At 42.1% G+C, this 16,864-nt stretch overlaps 1 protein-coding gene across 1 annotated transcript in view; it reads right to left on the reverse strand.

The window, feature by feature from the left end:
* Positions 1-13,720, reverse strand: part of MYH9 (myosin heavy chain 9) — a 71,716-nt gene extending 57,996 nt beyond the window's left edge. Inside the window, exon 1 of the mRNA XM_075076164.1 lies at positions 13,518-13,720. The gene's annotated coding sequence lies outside the window, so the exon portion shown is untranslated. The remainder of the gene's footprint in view (positions 1-13,517) is intronic.
* Positions 13,721-16,864: the final 3,144 nt, after the last annotated feature.

Below are 16,864 nucleotides of genomic sequence, written 5' to 3' on the forward strand. Positions count from 1 at the left end.
TATGTAACTCCCAGAATCTAACCAGTTGCCTTTTTTGGCTATAATCAGGCAGGACACAGAGGCAGTATGCTTCAGCTAAATTCAGTTTCATCATTTCCTGAGGAATCCTAAGTAACCAGCCATCTGAAGTGTCCTACATTACACTGAAACATACTCCTCGCTTCCCTACTGTCAGAGTACATGCATACTATTCTGTGATTCAGTACACCTTGGAGATTTATTCTGGGATAAAGACTGATTCTTTTTGACTAAGAAATACATAAGGCTACAATAAATCTTTCAAGGGGTATCCCCAGCCAGTTCTAGACCTGAAGAGAACTAAGGAAAGAAGTTAGCTACAGAGAGGTTAATCAAATCCCTTACAGGAGGAGAACCCCTGAATTATCTCACACACGGCAAGACTGTGTTCTTCAGCTGCTAAAGGATCATTCTATAGCATCTATCCCTTTTTATTTCCAGGACTGAAAACAGTAACTATCACAGTGACAAAGAACCTAACATGGTTATTCTAAAATCTCACTAGACACCACGTGGTTTTTTTTAATGCCAGTACTACTAAATAGTAAGGAGATTCAAAGATGGTCTGTACCTCAAACTTCAGACAGACTTGAAAATTGCCCTATTCCATGGCTGCAGCAGTCTTATTCTCACCCTCTCTAACTAGTATTCATATGCTCCAGAAGAGAAAAATCCTCAGGTACCAGAACTGAAAAACTGGAGGATCACACTAAGATAACATGGTATTAGTGCTATTCTCGAGGCTGACTTCTAACCCACAGGGCCTCTAAACTAGCAGTACCACAAACCAACCGTTAATTTGCCTTCTCCACAAGAACAGTACCAGAGGAATCGGATTCAGCAAGTTTCATCTCATGAGCTCCAAAACTTAGCCTCCTAGCTTATGTTGCATTTAACTGGGCATTTCTAAAAACCCCTCAAGTGGTCAAGGAAGTAAGTCCAGTAAGCTCTTGCAGCCTTATAGCAACTCACAATGAATGCAAGTCATTACCATTTTAGGAACAAATTAGGAAGCAATTTGTTTGCCTAGTAGTTTGCATTTTGGGTGTAGATAATTATGTGGGGCAAGGACATTTATCTTTACATGGCTATTGTGCAACTGCTGGATGAGAATACCGTTAACAATATTCTTTTTAATGCAACACCAGTCTACAGGTAAGAAGACAAAAAAATACAGAAGGAAGACAGACCATCCTTGTTTTGAGTTTAAATGCCTCCTTCCTAGTATTGTTTCCAAAAATGAAATACTAAAGTCACTTCCCTGTCAACCCAGTATGCTCCCTTATTGTGGTTCACAGTAGTCTGAGGAACAGGCTGGTCAAACATTGCTTATTTTCCATTATTTCAGGTGCCAAAAGACATTCTGTTGCCATTCACTAACTACATAGTTGCCACAAAGATGCCATACAGTTATAGATGGAGGCAAAGTGATCTCTACAGTCATGAATAGGATGGGACCAAGCCATTAATGATATGTAGTCCAACCTTTAAAGAAAAAAAAATTTCAAGAACCCTTTACATACATATTTCCCTGCAGATTCTTTTGAGATTAACAAATTAAACACTGGCTGTAAATTAAGATGCCATGCATTCCCTTTGAACTAAGCAGAATTACCCAAAGCCCTCATTTGAATGCAGTCATGGACAGAAGTTTGCCTTAGCCTCTTACAATTTCATAGCCTTAAGGTTTGAATTATGAGACACTTCACACACTCCTCTCCCTGAAGTATCAAGTGCTTCCCAAAAATCTGGCAACAAACACCTTGTCTGGCTTGGAAAGGTCTAAAAGCTGCCTTTGCTATACGGTCCCTTCCTTTGGATTAGTGTTTTGCAATGCTAAAAGCATAGAACATTGTTTGCAATTTAATTTTCCAGAACTATTTGTATTATTCCCCCCACCCCCTCCCAATGTTTACTCTGTCAGCAGCCACAGAATTGTTCCTGGGACTGAGCCACTGCTCAGTAAGATGAGCTTGGGCTATGCTAAACTATCGAGGTAGCAGCTGAAGTAGAAATACAATTAATATATTCAGAAAGGCATTAATGGCAACAGTTAAAGCATCACACTTACTGACAAGTATTAGAGCACTAGCTAGGCAAGGAAAGCACTTTTAGTTTGAGTTATTCAAACCGCCATTAAAGTAGGGATCTCCACACTGTTCTTTTTAGGCTTCAGCGTCATTATTAGCAAAGATGCCTTACTACTTTGGAATGGACAGCTTTAATCACAAACCATTTTCCTGCTTTAATGAATTAAGCGAAGTTTGTGGAACACTGGGCTACAGAGAACATAAAATAGCCAGATACCTGTACCGTATCCTTCCTGATTCAGCTCACTGTTTCAGAACTTTGCTGTAAGACTGAGCCTACACAAAAAGGGACATAGGTGGGTAATTCCTAGAAGTTTTCTGCTGCTTCATATCCACCAGTAAGGCACTGTTATAAAAAATTTCTGTGATCTCACATTAAATGATCCCCCTACATGATTTGTCTAGAGGCCTTTATACTAGCAGTGCAAGAGGAACTACTCTAAAGATCAGGGTGACGAATGAACAACAAATAGCAAATACATTTAGACTAAAACAAATTAATTCCCTTTGCTTATACAGTTCACATTTTAACAAGTATTTCAGGAACATAGTTCCCATGCCATCTTCCAAACTGGCTTACCTTTAGCAGGTTGTGAGAGAATGGCATACAAGACAAAAAGCCCTTTCAGAGAGCAAAAGGAATGTACACCATTTCTACAGTCAAGACAAGACTTTCACACTAGAAAATTACAGCACTACCGGTCACTTACAGTTCCATTTCAGTTACAACTAAATTGTCCTCAGTGAAGAAACTTCACTCTTAAATACATAGCATTTAAAAATAATCTGACTTTGAGAAGGAGCTAATGATTCAAACTAAGTTTGGTCAGTAACATTCATGTGACGGGAATCCTTGTTAAGTGTGCAATCTGAACAGCTAATACTTGCATTATTTTTGCAAACTCAACTATTTCACTTTCCCCAGCCAGCTGAATACAGTTCATCAAACCAACAGAAACAGTTGCATTAAGTGCAGATAGAAAGCACAGTAAGTAGACTTTAGTGGCCGGGCTGCCTACAGTGACCGTGAACTGACAACATGAAAAAACAAGACCCAACCCACCAAAACACACCCCTATAATTCTCTTGTATTTGCTAAGAAACTGTTCAGATCTCATCTGTTTAGATCATACTAGGCTGATGCTTCACAGCTCCACGTGCCAGGATGTTTATGGGAAAGAAGGTTGTTAGCAGAAACAGCTCCGATTTGTAAGTAACACCTACATAAAAACTGAAGTCTCAACTGTTATGGGTGAGAAATAAATTGCAGGGGGGAGGGGAGAGAGGAAGGGAAGGGGAAAAGCTGGCAGGAAGCTGAACTGATGGACTGGTTATATATCTGCCTGTTTCTCAAGTTCAGTATATTGTGACACACCAGTGCCTGATGCTTCAGACTGAACTCAAGAATCATGAGTTTCAGTTATCCCACTAAAGAATACAACATTGGGCAAGTACACAAGTTTGCAGTTAATACTCCCTCAGAGATAGCCCCCTGAGCTGAAGGCATTCAGCTACACTTACCCTTTTTGTTCAGAAGGCCATGCTGCCATGCAGACTCATTTCTTCTAGTTTGGCTTTATTTGGGATTCATAATGATTGCTATTAGGCTTACTGTCGTTCACAGCTTTCCTCTCTAGTCACAGTCTGACGCACACAATACATTGTTGAAAGATTTATTTCACAACTGGAATGCAGATTGCTGGCAATTATTATTGCATATTCAGTTTGACTGTAGTGCTGCCCAGACTTGCCAGCTACCGCGTTTATTACTGTAAGTTAAACTCAAGGTAGAGCTCTAAAGTGCCTTCTTTGGAGGCACAGGGCTCCAGGAATCAAGGACGTGGCATCTACTTATTTAATCTATAAAGTATACCTGCATTACACAAAAGTGATCTACTGACCAGACTACACTTAAGACAGAAGAAAGAAGTTGAAGGGAATTCTGGATCTTCCAGGTGGCCTAAAGGTACCTGGCATGTATCCTCAGAACAATGAGCATGGAATAAACGTTTCTCAATTTCTGTGTGTCCAGCTCTCTTCATCAGCTGTCAAGCACCACTTTCTGGTATGTGGGAAGCAGCACTTGCATATTCTACTGTAACAGCTGACACAGGAGATTTGGTCTGTGAAGCTGGGACTTTCCATGGCGAATTGCAAAGGCCACAAAGCCATATACAAGTAAGACGCTGTCCTTACATACCAGCTTAGTAGTCACCTTTCCTCTCCACTGGGTTCAAATGAATGGCAAGACTGAGAAAACAGAAGCTACAAGCACAGCACCTACAGATGTCACATAATGACAATCTGAAGAGGCTAATTTTGGTACCAAATAGTGAAAACAGGATAGCACAGGCTTCACCACTGGCTATACAAGCACAGAAACAATCTTGGGCAACCACACTGCATACCATAAAGAAATTCACCACCATCGGTTATGGGCAAACGTGGCCAGGCATTGTTTTCCTAAGTCAAGGCTAGGAAGGGTATGCTTGCCCCTATTTTAATTGCACCTTTTCAGTTCAGCGAGACACAAAGGCACATTATCACATACATGGCACCAGTAAAGTTAATCAGTTCTACAAAGCCTGTGCACATTGTTTAAACACATGAAACACTGGTTTAGGGAGGGGGAGGGAAGCCTTCTGTTGATTTCAAGTCCAGTCTTCAGCATGACAAAGCTAGGCTGGCTGCCACCCAACCCCATTCACTTTGAATAAATATTCAAAGTTTACAATCCTGCATAATACACTTTCTGCAACTGTTGTTTCTCATTAGTGCCTGTACAGTACATGCCTTCTCAGCAGAGGAGAGAATTCCTCTTCCAGAGACAGTGTGCCCACAAGGAAAACATTCCAGGGGGAGAACACATTCTTTGTGACCACTCACCAAAGTAATCCCACTTAAGGAGACAGCTGTAGTTCAGAAAACTGCAGCTCATCCCTGCTGTTCAAGCTGTTTTGCTGGAAGAGTTGTTTTCAGGAGGCATAATGGACTGCAAAAGTTCTGATCGGGCATGCAGAGTTGCCTAGGGACATTGCATGAAGGAGGGAGGAAGAGCTTGGAACGTTTCAGCCTGTCCTTATTATCTCAGGGTCACTTTTCATCCCTTCCCTAATATTCTGATTTAAGGCTAAAAATGTATCTGTCAAGAACTCTCTGGGGCACTGAAGTGTAAGGCAGCTCTTCCAATACACACTTCTATATCAATTGCCTTTGTCAACTCCAGGTTTCATTTCATCACAAGAGGAAACAAGGAATAAAACAATTATACCTAAACACAGAGAAGAAAAACACAGTTCCAGTTCACTCTTTTAGAGACAAATATTTAGCATGTATGTGGCTAAGATAAAGTCATCTTACAGGAGCAATTATCCTTCCTTATGTTAACTGAGAACTTGCTTTGATCTCAACATCAATACTACTAATTTTCTTCCAGCTCATATTGGAAAGAACCAAGAATCAGTGCAGATATGTCTGGCAAAACATTTTTAAAAGTATTATTTTCACATTGCAGCAGAAAACCAAGTTTCTCTAGACACTTACAGCTCAACCTACTGTGCCAAACTATGACCATGTACAAACAGCCTTCTGCTATATCACATACTTTTATTCTTGTTTCAAATAGTTCTGCTCCACCATTAACAGCAGCTATGGGGACAGTATGCAAAATCCCTGCCACAGAGAAGTCTACCACATTTACAGGGTCCAAGTTTGATTCTCAACACTCCTAGGATTTATTAAAAGGACCTACCCCTGTTTATGAAGGTGATCTTGGAGGTGCGGGCAGGAGGACAGTGACTCTGGACATGAGAACAGCAGCAACCTCTACACTGAACGAAAAGCTACATAGCCTTAACCTCCAGGATGTATAAGGAGGCCAGGCTGCAAATGACCTCGCAAAGCATAAATATCAAGGCCAGGATGGTCTGAAAAACTTTTCAACATTCTGATTGTGACATCCCCCTATGGCATTCAAGGTCTTGCACAGCTTTGTGGCTCCTGACTTAGCTATCCATTACAACCAATGTTCCAGAGAAAGCCCCCAGTGTAGCAGAACACAAGGAACACTTGCCTGGTCTGTACACCTTAACCTCACGCTCATTTTCTGGTTAGCTTGGTCCTTTCCTGACCTATGCTTTCTTCCCTAAACGTCAGATATATCAGTCTTTAAAAAGGAACAACATTAAGCACCTCTTACTTTAGAATTTGCCCAACCATGCCCTCCTGTCTGGATCCCCTGAAGCGTTGATTTTTATATTAAAGGAAAAGAAAGGACTCATCTTTCAATCTGAAATCAGTAAAAGCAAGGGCACTTGAAGTAGGAACCTAGTCTGAATTGTTACAGTCATGGCTATATGGCATATAAAATTTTCTCTATTCTGGCATTACAGGAAAATAATTTTTTTTTTTTGGGGGGGGGGGGGGGGGGGGGGGGAGATAATTATTCCCTTCTGACAGGAGACTGACATACAATGACATTCCACGGTCCCAGTAAGGAGAGGTAAACATAATTTGGAAGTTTCCAACAAAGTTTTCCTTTCTGGCGTAGCAGGATAAAAAACAACAGGAGGAAACACTGACCATAGAATAGCAGAACTGTTTCATGTGTTGCCATCATAGTTGACAATGTTCTCCACAACCATATACATTACAGTGCTGTGGTGGCAAGGTACTGGAACAGGTTGCCCAGAGAAGGTTGGATGCCCCATCCCTGGAAGTGTTCGGGGCCAGGCTGGATGGGGCTTTGAGCAACATTGTCTAGCAGAAGGGGTCTCTGCCCATGGCAGGGTATTGGACTAGATGATCTTTAAGTTCCCTTCCAACCCAAACCATTCTGTGATTCTATGATATTATTCTCCTTATCTACACGAGCAAGAGCTGAACCACTACTGGAGTTGTCCTTTTTCCTGACAGAAATGATATAATACAGCGTGGTAATATTTATCAGTTTAACACTCTAAAAACTTGATGTCGATTTAAGAACTAAAATATACTAAAATCTAATAGTTCTGCCCATTAGGAAAAAACTTAGAATTTGCCACATAAAAAGATTAACTCCCACTATGTGGAGGAAGAAGGTGCACTGACTATGCACACGTATATGCCAGTACTATGCAGACAATATGTGGATACTTAATTTTTATAAGTTACACCAGTTTGTCTAATAAATTGGCAATCCATTTTTTAATGAAAAATGATGACTAATAGATCTTTCTTTTCACATTTGTGTATTCTCATTTTACATTTCCCATCAGGTACTGCATTAAACTGGAAGCTCAAGTTCATCTACACAAAACTTTGACTCGGGAAGGGCCATTAAAACAATTCAGAATAATTTACTGCATATGAAAGGTCAAAGACTCTAGTATCTGCTATAAACATTCATAGTGCAATATAACCCAGATGATAACAGCTAAGTGAACTAACTGGTTTAAGTCACAAATCTTAAGTTGCAGTTTAAAGAGTTTTTGTGCCTGTGGAGAAATTTTGTGCTTATGCTCCTCTAAGAAAGAAAACCCCCTTTGTCAGTAAGCAGACACGTCAATTTGAAACATAAGTTTCAAGTATCCAATTACTTAATTATTGTAAATAGTCCACCATATACCTGCATCCATAATCCCATATCCATTTACTTAAACAATTCTGTAAAGTCTGAATACATTTTACTTCATGTCAAAAGAAAGATAAAAACATCTTTATCTCTGACTAACAGAAATAAAGACATCTGAACAGCATCTATGAAGAAGAAATATATTAAGTTGTACTCTGTTAAAAAAAAAAATAAAATTCTATTAATACAAAAAAATTGGTTTTCTTGGACTACTTCAGGTGCATTTATAAGCAAAAACTAAGTTTTCTTCTAGGTAATTGTTTTCTGCAGTCAGCAATTTATGAATTAAAGTGCCTGTTTCTGGATACCTTCATCTCAAAATCACCGCTTCTGATCTGCTCCACTAACTGAACACAGTGAAAAACACAGCCACCCACTCACCCCCACAACCACCCAAAAAACAGAAGAAGAAAGATCAAAGAAATATGTCAATACCTTCCCGTACATTTTAAACTATGACTGACACAGCCAAAACAGCAGCCAGAGAGTACTTTTCTTCATCTACATAAAAACCTGTCAAAAGTCAATTTACCTCATCAACTAACTAGTTCCAAGTGCTTAGCCAAGAACTTTCTCATCCAGTTCATTGGTTTGACTTCAGATTTACATTCAGTATTTGTTGCCAACTTCTTACATTTATGCATCTTTATTTGTTCGAATATGCCTAAGATAGACTATCAATTTAAGAAAAAGAAATACTACCAATGAAAAATCAATTTGTACTCACACTTTTCTCAAAATAATTCATTTTATCGATTCAGAGCACAGGAAGACTGGAATCTTTTGCATTAAATATCAACCAGACCTACAGTGTAACAGTCACTGCCAAAAAGACCTTACTGACTAAAATTTACCTACAAACTGATACAACAGTTGTCTTAAGTCACATTTGAAAAAAGAGACAGAGGCAACTAATTAAATTTTTTATTTAAATTTTGCTGTAGGTTCAATTCAGTCTCTTTTTTTTTTTGTGGATATTTAAATCAACTCTAAGTATGTCAGTAAAACTAGCTGGATTGAGTGCTGGCCACAATTGACTTCAGCCAAAGTAAAATTCTGCTGCACCTCCAAGGTTGATTAAAAGAGCCCAGATGCAAGTGAACTGGTGAAATTTTGACCTTAAAAGAAAAACACAGATGAATGTACTCTCATCACTACAACAATAAAAAGGGAAGTAAACTATTACAAGAGCATGTTTGAAATCTTAGATTTTAAACAGGAAGCTGCTTAACAGAAAAAAAAACCTGACTGTACTGGACTGTCAAAGTTGAGCTGTAAAATTTCTCTAAACCTCTCTTCTTACAAGTTTGAATGCCAGCTTTGCTTTCATTCGAATCAGAACTCCAGTTCTGTGTTGAGGCATATATCACAACGGATTTCCTGCCAAGAGTCATTAAAATGGTAGTTCCTGATGAATACAAGTATTCATCAGTTAAGACGACTTTATGATACAGATTTCCAAGTTAAGTTTTGCTCAACGTATATTAATTATTAGCTGGAGTTTACTGAAATCACTCATCCATGTGGTTTTATTTACTACTCTCAGTAGAGGCAGCATATACATATTAGGAGAAATTCAAATTTCTAGTCATGAAGACAAGCAGAATTCAAACCCTATGCACAAAACTCTAGAGGCGTAAGTTTCATTAAGAGGTCATGGAGTCAAACCACAGTATGCAGAGTTATATTTCATTATACCTCTCTGCATCCAAGAGCAATACATTTGTAATACTTCTATAAGAAATAATTTGCAGTAGACAAGTATGCTAGATGGATTTTACAGTTTCCACTTCGCCATGTTTAAAAGAGACATGACTAAGCAGTACTAGCTCCCGAACTGTTGTACAATGAAACCAATCCCACTTCCATCACTGGAAAACTGTAGACACTACTACTTCTTTAAGACTTTTTAGGATACTCAGAAAGACAACATATTGTGCTGAACAGTAACAGGCCAAAGTGCCATTAACTGAAAACAGGGACTAGTCCATTACACTGAACATGACTGGGTTGGAGTCAGGTCAGAAGATATTAAGCTGCTACAGTACCCTAGGACTGCAAGACAAGTCAGTGTTGAGATTACTACTTCAAGTACTCAGAACAAGTTCTCACAGCCGCTTTAAAAAAAAGTGAAGCAGATAAACCATAATTAAGATGAACTTGTAAACTGTTGCATTTAATTTAGTTGGACAACACCCATTTGCATTAGTTTCAGGGCAGAAGTTGCATTTGTGTTTTTGTCTCATCATACTCTATTTAAATCTGGTTGCTAGTTTCCATCTTTCTACACTAGGAAATTAAATTAGAACCATGGTGTGCTTAGACTGAAAAGAAATTTAAGGTACAAGGTCACCAAGCCACCATTAAGCTAGAGCAATTGCCAGCAAAAACAATGCCGCTGTAGGCAATCCTGTGCTATTATAGTTTTGTTCCAACCCACAGAAGACTTAACACCAGGCACACAATTTCTCTACTTAACATGCAGACAGCTGTGCCTCAATTATACGCTGAGAAAACAAAGACTAATAAGATATTTATACAAGAAATCAAAGATAAAAATGTATTTTAGAGGGCAATGAGTGCATTATTGAGTCAAACAAAGCCATATTAAATCATACACTCAGGATTAGAGTTTTGGACACCTTTCAGTTGGTATGCACACTAACTCTGGGCCTCTAAAACACACTGAAGTCATCAGTTAGGTTCAGCACGTTACCCAATAACCTGAAGCTACCAGGCAAGAAAGCAGATGTAGTACACAGGGGTGGAGGATAAGACAACCTTAAGTTTGGCTTCTGCTTTCAGTAAACCTTGCATTAACCAGACGACCTCCTGCACCTCCAGCAGATCCATTTATAATCCCACCCCATTATAGTCACACCAATTTGTAAGTGACAAATCTGGAAAAGACACAGGCCTAGGGATGGGGGTAGAAGCAGAAGATTCAGCAGAATCAGCTTGGAAATCTCAGTACCTATGGCATGTGTCCTGTCTCATCTGTTCAGTGTCCTGGAGATTAACAGAACACCTGAATTTTCAGGTATAGACAGACTAATTTAATCTCACAGTAAAACTGAAGTATATTTGGACATAGTTAGTAGCCATGCCAATATACATACACTCCCTTGTACCTTCATGTGAATAATTTGACAGAGACCTAACCTGTGAATTATTAGTTATTATAAACATTTAGTACATTATTTTTAAGGACCTGCCAAGATAATAATGGCTCAAGTTTTCAAGCTAGTTTGTTGCAGTGGTAAATGCAAATCTCAGCATCCATAGTAGAATTATTTGCAGTGCCAAGTACTGTTGCAAAGAGGTTTAAGCACCTGTGGCATCTGACTCCACCAGATAGTTTTCAACTCAAACTGAGTATCAGAGCTGCCACCTGCTACACAGCTTGAATACTCTACAATGTTTTTCATAATACCAAAATAACATGCTGGGCAACAGATTATTTCAGCTTCCTATGTGAGAAATTCTTCTCATCTCTTTCCTACAACTTTACTGGACAAGTAATGTTATTCTTTTATTATTATTACTTATTCATTACTGATTCATTTAAAAGATTATGGTGTAGCTCTCACAACCTATCCGCCGTCTTAAAACATTCGGAAGTATATCAAAATCAACCTAGAGAAAACAATGAGAAAACCTTATTCTTTCATTTTCTCTTCAGATGAAAATATCACACTGGTACTTTTTTTTCCTTATGAGAATAACTTGAAAGAAAAAAACAGGCCTTCAGTTTCCACACCCATTCTTCTGTGACAGACAGTACCTGACTATTTAGTCTTCCTGATTATACAGAAACAGCCACATGTTACCCAGCAGAGCAAACTTTGAGGTCAAAGTCTCTTCTCCAGGGAACTTCCAAAATCAGATCTGGGCTATACAAGTCAAGCACCCATGAGATGACGCCATATTACAAAAAGAACCAGGTAATTCACCAACTTGGTGCTAGTCATACTCACTTTGAGGTTCCAGGTCAACAAATATGAGAAGTTCAGACACCCATTTCTATCCACTAATAGCAATTTTGCAGCTACCTTAGAGTTACTGAAAATTTTGCCTGTCCACCTCCAGAAAGACAGTGCACACACTATGAGCAAGTGCAACAAATAAAGCCACCAAGAAGGAGAACGCATCAGTTTAAACAGCCCCACCCGACATGAAGCTTCACAGCACTGCTGCATTCTGTGTTACTTTTACAAGGTCAGATAAGCAGCACAATCTTGTGTTTATACAGTTTTGGCAATTGTGATTAACAACTTCAAAACTCTTTTGTGCTAAAGGCAGCTCCACTTACATTTATCAATTGCTTCCCCCTCATTACAACTTCCTAGTTAACAAAAATATTTGCTTATCTCATTTAAATGTCGGGAGAAAGCACTACAGTTGCAGACAGCACATCTATGAGTCAGTATATTGCTATACTACGACTTGCCATTTTTACTGGAATGCCACGGATAAGTGAACTCAGTCACATTGTTACCTAGTGACTGATTTCAAAAGCATCTTTACACAAGCAGTAACTGATTAGAGCACTGTTACTTTGGAATTAAAACTTTACTGTATCTAAGCTTACAGACAGATGATGTATGAGAGTCAAGGAAGGATGTGTAATTTAATCTTCCAAACCATGGTATGACAGCCTCCATGCAAATTAACTTACATTTCTTTATAGCATAGGGCAGAGGCACAGTAATAGTCTGCAGGCCAAAGTCCATCTACTACAATATCTCTTTAAATTTGATGCACAAATTCCTCATGCATTACTTCAGAGATTACTCTGTTAAGGACAGACCTGCTCACTTAGAAAAAAAGCATAGGTTCTTAGTCTGCTCTGACTTTGTGCCACTGCACAAAGATGTAGTTTACCTCTGAAAAATTCCACTTTATTACCAGAAGCACATCACTGCTTTAAAACTCATTTCACCCTGCATTTACGCAAACCCTTATTAAGACCACTGGGTACACACCACCCTCAGGGGCTACGAAACTTGTTAGTTTCCACACCTACTGGAGAGAGGTTAATAACGATATCACTAAAAGAGAACTTTTCCTACTCGCTTGGAGGTGATGCCTGAAAGCACAAGCTATCTGCAAGAGTTTTTACTGCAAGCTTCATCTTGCCCTGTCACTCCCTCCTCCCTCTCTCCTGGCTTCACTGCACAGACCAAACCGAACGAGGAAGTGGAGATCTGAGGGCGGAAGCCAAGCCCATTGCAATGTCTGCAGAAGGATTGTCAGCCTGTGACTCAGGCTACAGCCCTGACAGCTGCCAAACGGTCTTACTTTTTCCCTACCCGTTAGTTCCACAGGACGGACACTTAAACGCGGGAGGGGGGGGGGGGAAGAGAGGAGGGGAGACGCACCGGGGGGAGCAGAGAGAGAACAGTCCGGTGAAAAAGAGCGCGAATAACGCCACCCCACCTCCGAGGCGACCGGTGGTTAGCAGGGCGGGGAAGGAGGAGAGAGGCAACTCCCTGGGCATAATGCAACCGTGCGGCGCAGCGGCACGCACGGCCCCGAAGGGAGAAGGGGGGAGAACATGGGGCGGGACGGGGAGCGCCCGGGGCATGGCAGGTCGGCGCCCTGCCGGGCTGCCTCCCGCCCGGCTCCGCGGGTAAGGCGGAGGGGAGCAGCAGGGAAGCGGCACCTCCTCGCCCTGCCGGACAAAGAGGCGCCAAGCCCGCGGGGGGGGGGGGGGGGGGGAGCGACGACGAGGGGACGGACGGACGGACACATACACGATAAACTGGGGCCACCCGCGCCCACCCGATCGGCTTCACCTGAGCCCGGCTACGGCGGAGGGAGGGAAACGCCGCGGCGGCGGCTACGCTCCTCACAGCGAGAGAGTGGCGTCCTGATGCTGCCGGCTCCTCCCGCAGGCACCGCGACCGCCTCTCGCTCACCGGCACTGCCAGGCGCCCAGCCGAGGGGAGCCGCCGCGGCCCAGCAACGCCGCCAACCCGCCTCCTCCCCCCCCGGGAGCGGCACCGCAGGCCAATGACGGCGCTAGCTGAGAACTGACGGCCGCTGCCGCCAATAGGAGCCGGCCGCAGAGTAGAAGCGAGCCGTTGAGGAAGCGGCTATCAGCCGTTAGCAACGCCCGGGCGCGCGTGGAGCCCCGCCCCGCGGCGGGCCTAGCCCAGCCCAGCCCAGCCCCGCAGCCGCTCGGGGGGCGGGGCGCAGTGCGGGGCGGGCCGCGGTATAGTAGAGGTCGAGCCCGACGGCCTTGGGAGGGCGGGTGGTGTTCTCTGACTTTCCCTAGCCGGCCACGGGGCCCGGCCGGGTTACCCCCTTTCCTTCCCCCATGGTGGGAGCCGTGCCGAGCCGCTCCCACAACCCCCCACGCCAGGCCGCCCCCACAATGCCCCGCGCCGGGCGGGCACCGGTAGCGGCCTCTGCTCTTTCAGAACCGCCGTCTCGGTAGCCCTCGGGCGGCCTCAGACCCCGGCCCCAGCGTCTCCCCGGCGCGGGGAGAAGGGGGCTCGGGGTCGGCCTCCGGTAGTAGGGTGGTGGGCTGCGGCCCCGTCCTCCAGAGGCTGTGTCAGAAGTCCTTGGAAATGGGGGTGGTGGAGTGGGGCGCGCGTGTGTGTGGAATCCCCGCCCGGTCAAGAAGTCCCCACCCCACCCTGTTGTCTTATAGTGCAAAATAACTGCTGTAGGAAGATGCAGGTCAGAATTGTGTTTAATCTGATAAAGGGGCAGAAGTGAGGCAAGGAGAAGCATTGGCATAAGCCGCCCCTGGTGCTGCGGAGGTGTGTGTACAGCCAGAGCATATGTTAAAAGAGCTTCAGAATGGATTAAGAAAGGCATGCCAGTAACAGAGGTGTGAAACGGTAGAGGTGGTGTGATTCTGCCTTTTTGCATTTACTATGGTGCTCTTCAGTGGTGACCTCCAGATGAGCACAAGGAAAAAGGAAGCCGTAGCCAAGATGCAAGACAAAAGTCTTTCTGAAAAGACCACAACATATATGAGTCCAGATGTTACATCCAGCTATTTAGATGACGTTTATTGCCCATTTTACAAGCATGCAGAAAAACAAGGCTCCTTCCCTTTGGGGCTTCCTACTCTCTGTGAGGAGGGCAGATTTGCAGACGTAGGAGCCAATGACAGAAAAGGCAAGGTGAGTTTGCTGATGACAGTATCAAAGTTACAAGTGGAAGAGGCAAATTAAGTGAGAGAGACTTGAATAAAGAGAGAAGTCAGCAGCAAAGTGACCTGAGTAAGCATCTCTTGTCCAAGTGAAACACTTCAGGCTTAGAAAGATTCACTGCAGCGGTTTGGAAACAATGCTAGACCTTTGTATCGCAAGACACAAAAGGGAGTGGGAGAAATCACTGAAAGGTTTGTACAGCTGAGTATCAGGGATACAGAGGTGTCATTGTTAAAGGCAGAGATGAGAAATGTAAATACAGGTGCAACATAGACATAAGAATTTAATTTGGCAGTGAGAAGGGAACATACAGGATAGGTCTTCGCTAGTGCATCAAGGCAGAAAATGAAAGGAAACTGGAATTGTGACAACCAGAGATACCTACATAGCCAGACATCTTGGATGGTGAAACGATCTGCAGTATCCAGTCACTCATTTTGATCCATGAAAAAAAGTGACCAACATGTGGAAAGGATATTTACTGTTTGAAAAACAAGGTTTTGAATTCTCCCATGAAAATGAAACAGAATGGAAATAGTGGAGGTAACTACATAATCTCAAAAGCTTTTTAACGAGAAGCTGCCTCTTCAGCCAGCCAAGTGGCTGAGGAAGGAAAGGTAAGCGAAGGAAAGCAGTCATCATCAAGTCTAAATAAAGCTCTTAAAGGTGAAAAATAGCAGATTTTAGCTAGGAAAGCAAATACAAAAGGCAGAATGAATTGACAGCAGTAGTAATGTGGGAAATAAAAGATAATGACTGCAAGCATGAAATGCAGGCATAAGGAGGCTCCACAAAGTTGTTTTTGAAGAGCAAATAATACTGGGCATTTTAAATTGTTTTACTCTTTTCTGATTCTCTTAATTTCATATGTCCTCTGCTCTTCCTGATGTTAAGATTTAAGTCTAAGGTCAGGCTGGACTCTCCTCTTAAGTTTTGACTTTTTTTTTTTTTAATTTGAAAAACTGGTCCCACTCCTCTTTAATCAATATAAAAACTGCTTTCAGCGGTAAATTGTCAAAACTGAGCTCAGAACAAAGGTCGCTGCAGGTTTACACCATCCTTTCCCTTAACAAAAAGTGTATCTCACCTCTTTTGAAAACTCTATGTGTGGTAGTTAAGGCAAGTCAGATTTGAAATGTCTGTTTTCTGTACTTCGGTTACTTTGAAAGTAAGTGCAATGGGTTATTGGGTTGATCTGGTGGCAGGAAGTTACCCAGGAAAGGAGGCACACCTCAGAGAGAAACAAGTGTGACTAAAAAAGCTGTCGTATTAATTTTATACATTTGTTACTTTCTACAAATTCATAGGATGTTGAATCCTTCTGATCAACTTCACTCACATTTTCCAGCGATGTTTGCAAGCCAGCATCCTTTGGAAGAACAAACCTGTAACGGTCATTGAATTCTGAAAAACACCATCTCAACAGCAGACAGATTTACCAGTTTGGTGGGAGTAAATTAATGGTACTGTAGTATTTTTAGAGAGGAAAAAAAGTTGTCTAAGCAGTGAGCATCCAGAGATGCCTCTTCAGTTTGCCAGCCTTAACTGCAGACCAAGCAAATGCCCACTTTGCTGAACTACAGTGTTTTCCCCTACACTGGTCTAATCCAAGACAATTGGGCTTAAGTTTGTTGGCAAACAGCAATGCCTAGGAGAAGCCTGTACTGCTGTCATCAACAATAAATGCAGAGACATTTGACTTCTACATCTGACAAACAGGTAAAGTGGCTAAATTAATTTTGGTGAATAAATTCCAGTGTTTTGCAAGGCAGAAGACATCTCTCCCAAAACTATTTTCTTACTGACAAGCTTGAGAGTGTGAAACAAGAAGAGTGATGGAGACAAAAGGTGTTTACTTGATTGGAGCAGTCACATTGCTAAACGCTAACCACAGTGGCTTCAGCCAGAAACCGCACGTGCAGAGATCTGGAGAATGTCACAATCTAATGTCACAATCAGGCTAAGAAGCCTGAGCT

The sequence above is a fragment of the Phalacrocorax aristotelis genome, chromosome 1 (genome assembly GCF_949628215.1).
Source record: "Phalacrocorax aristotelis chromosome 1, bGulAri2.1, whole genome shotgun sequence".
In the NCBI taxonomy this organism is placed as follows: Eukaryota; Metazoa; Chordata; class Aves; order Suliformes; family Phalacrocoracidae; genus Phalacrocorax; species Phalacrocorax aristotelis.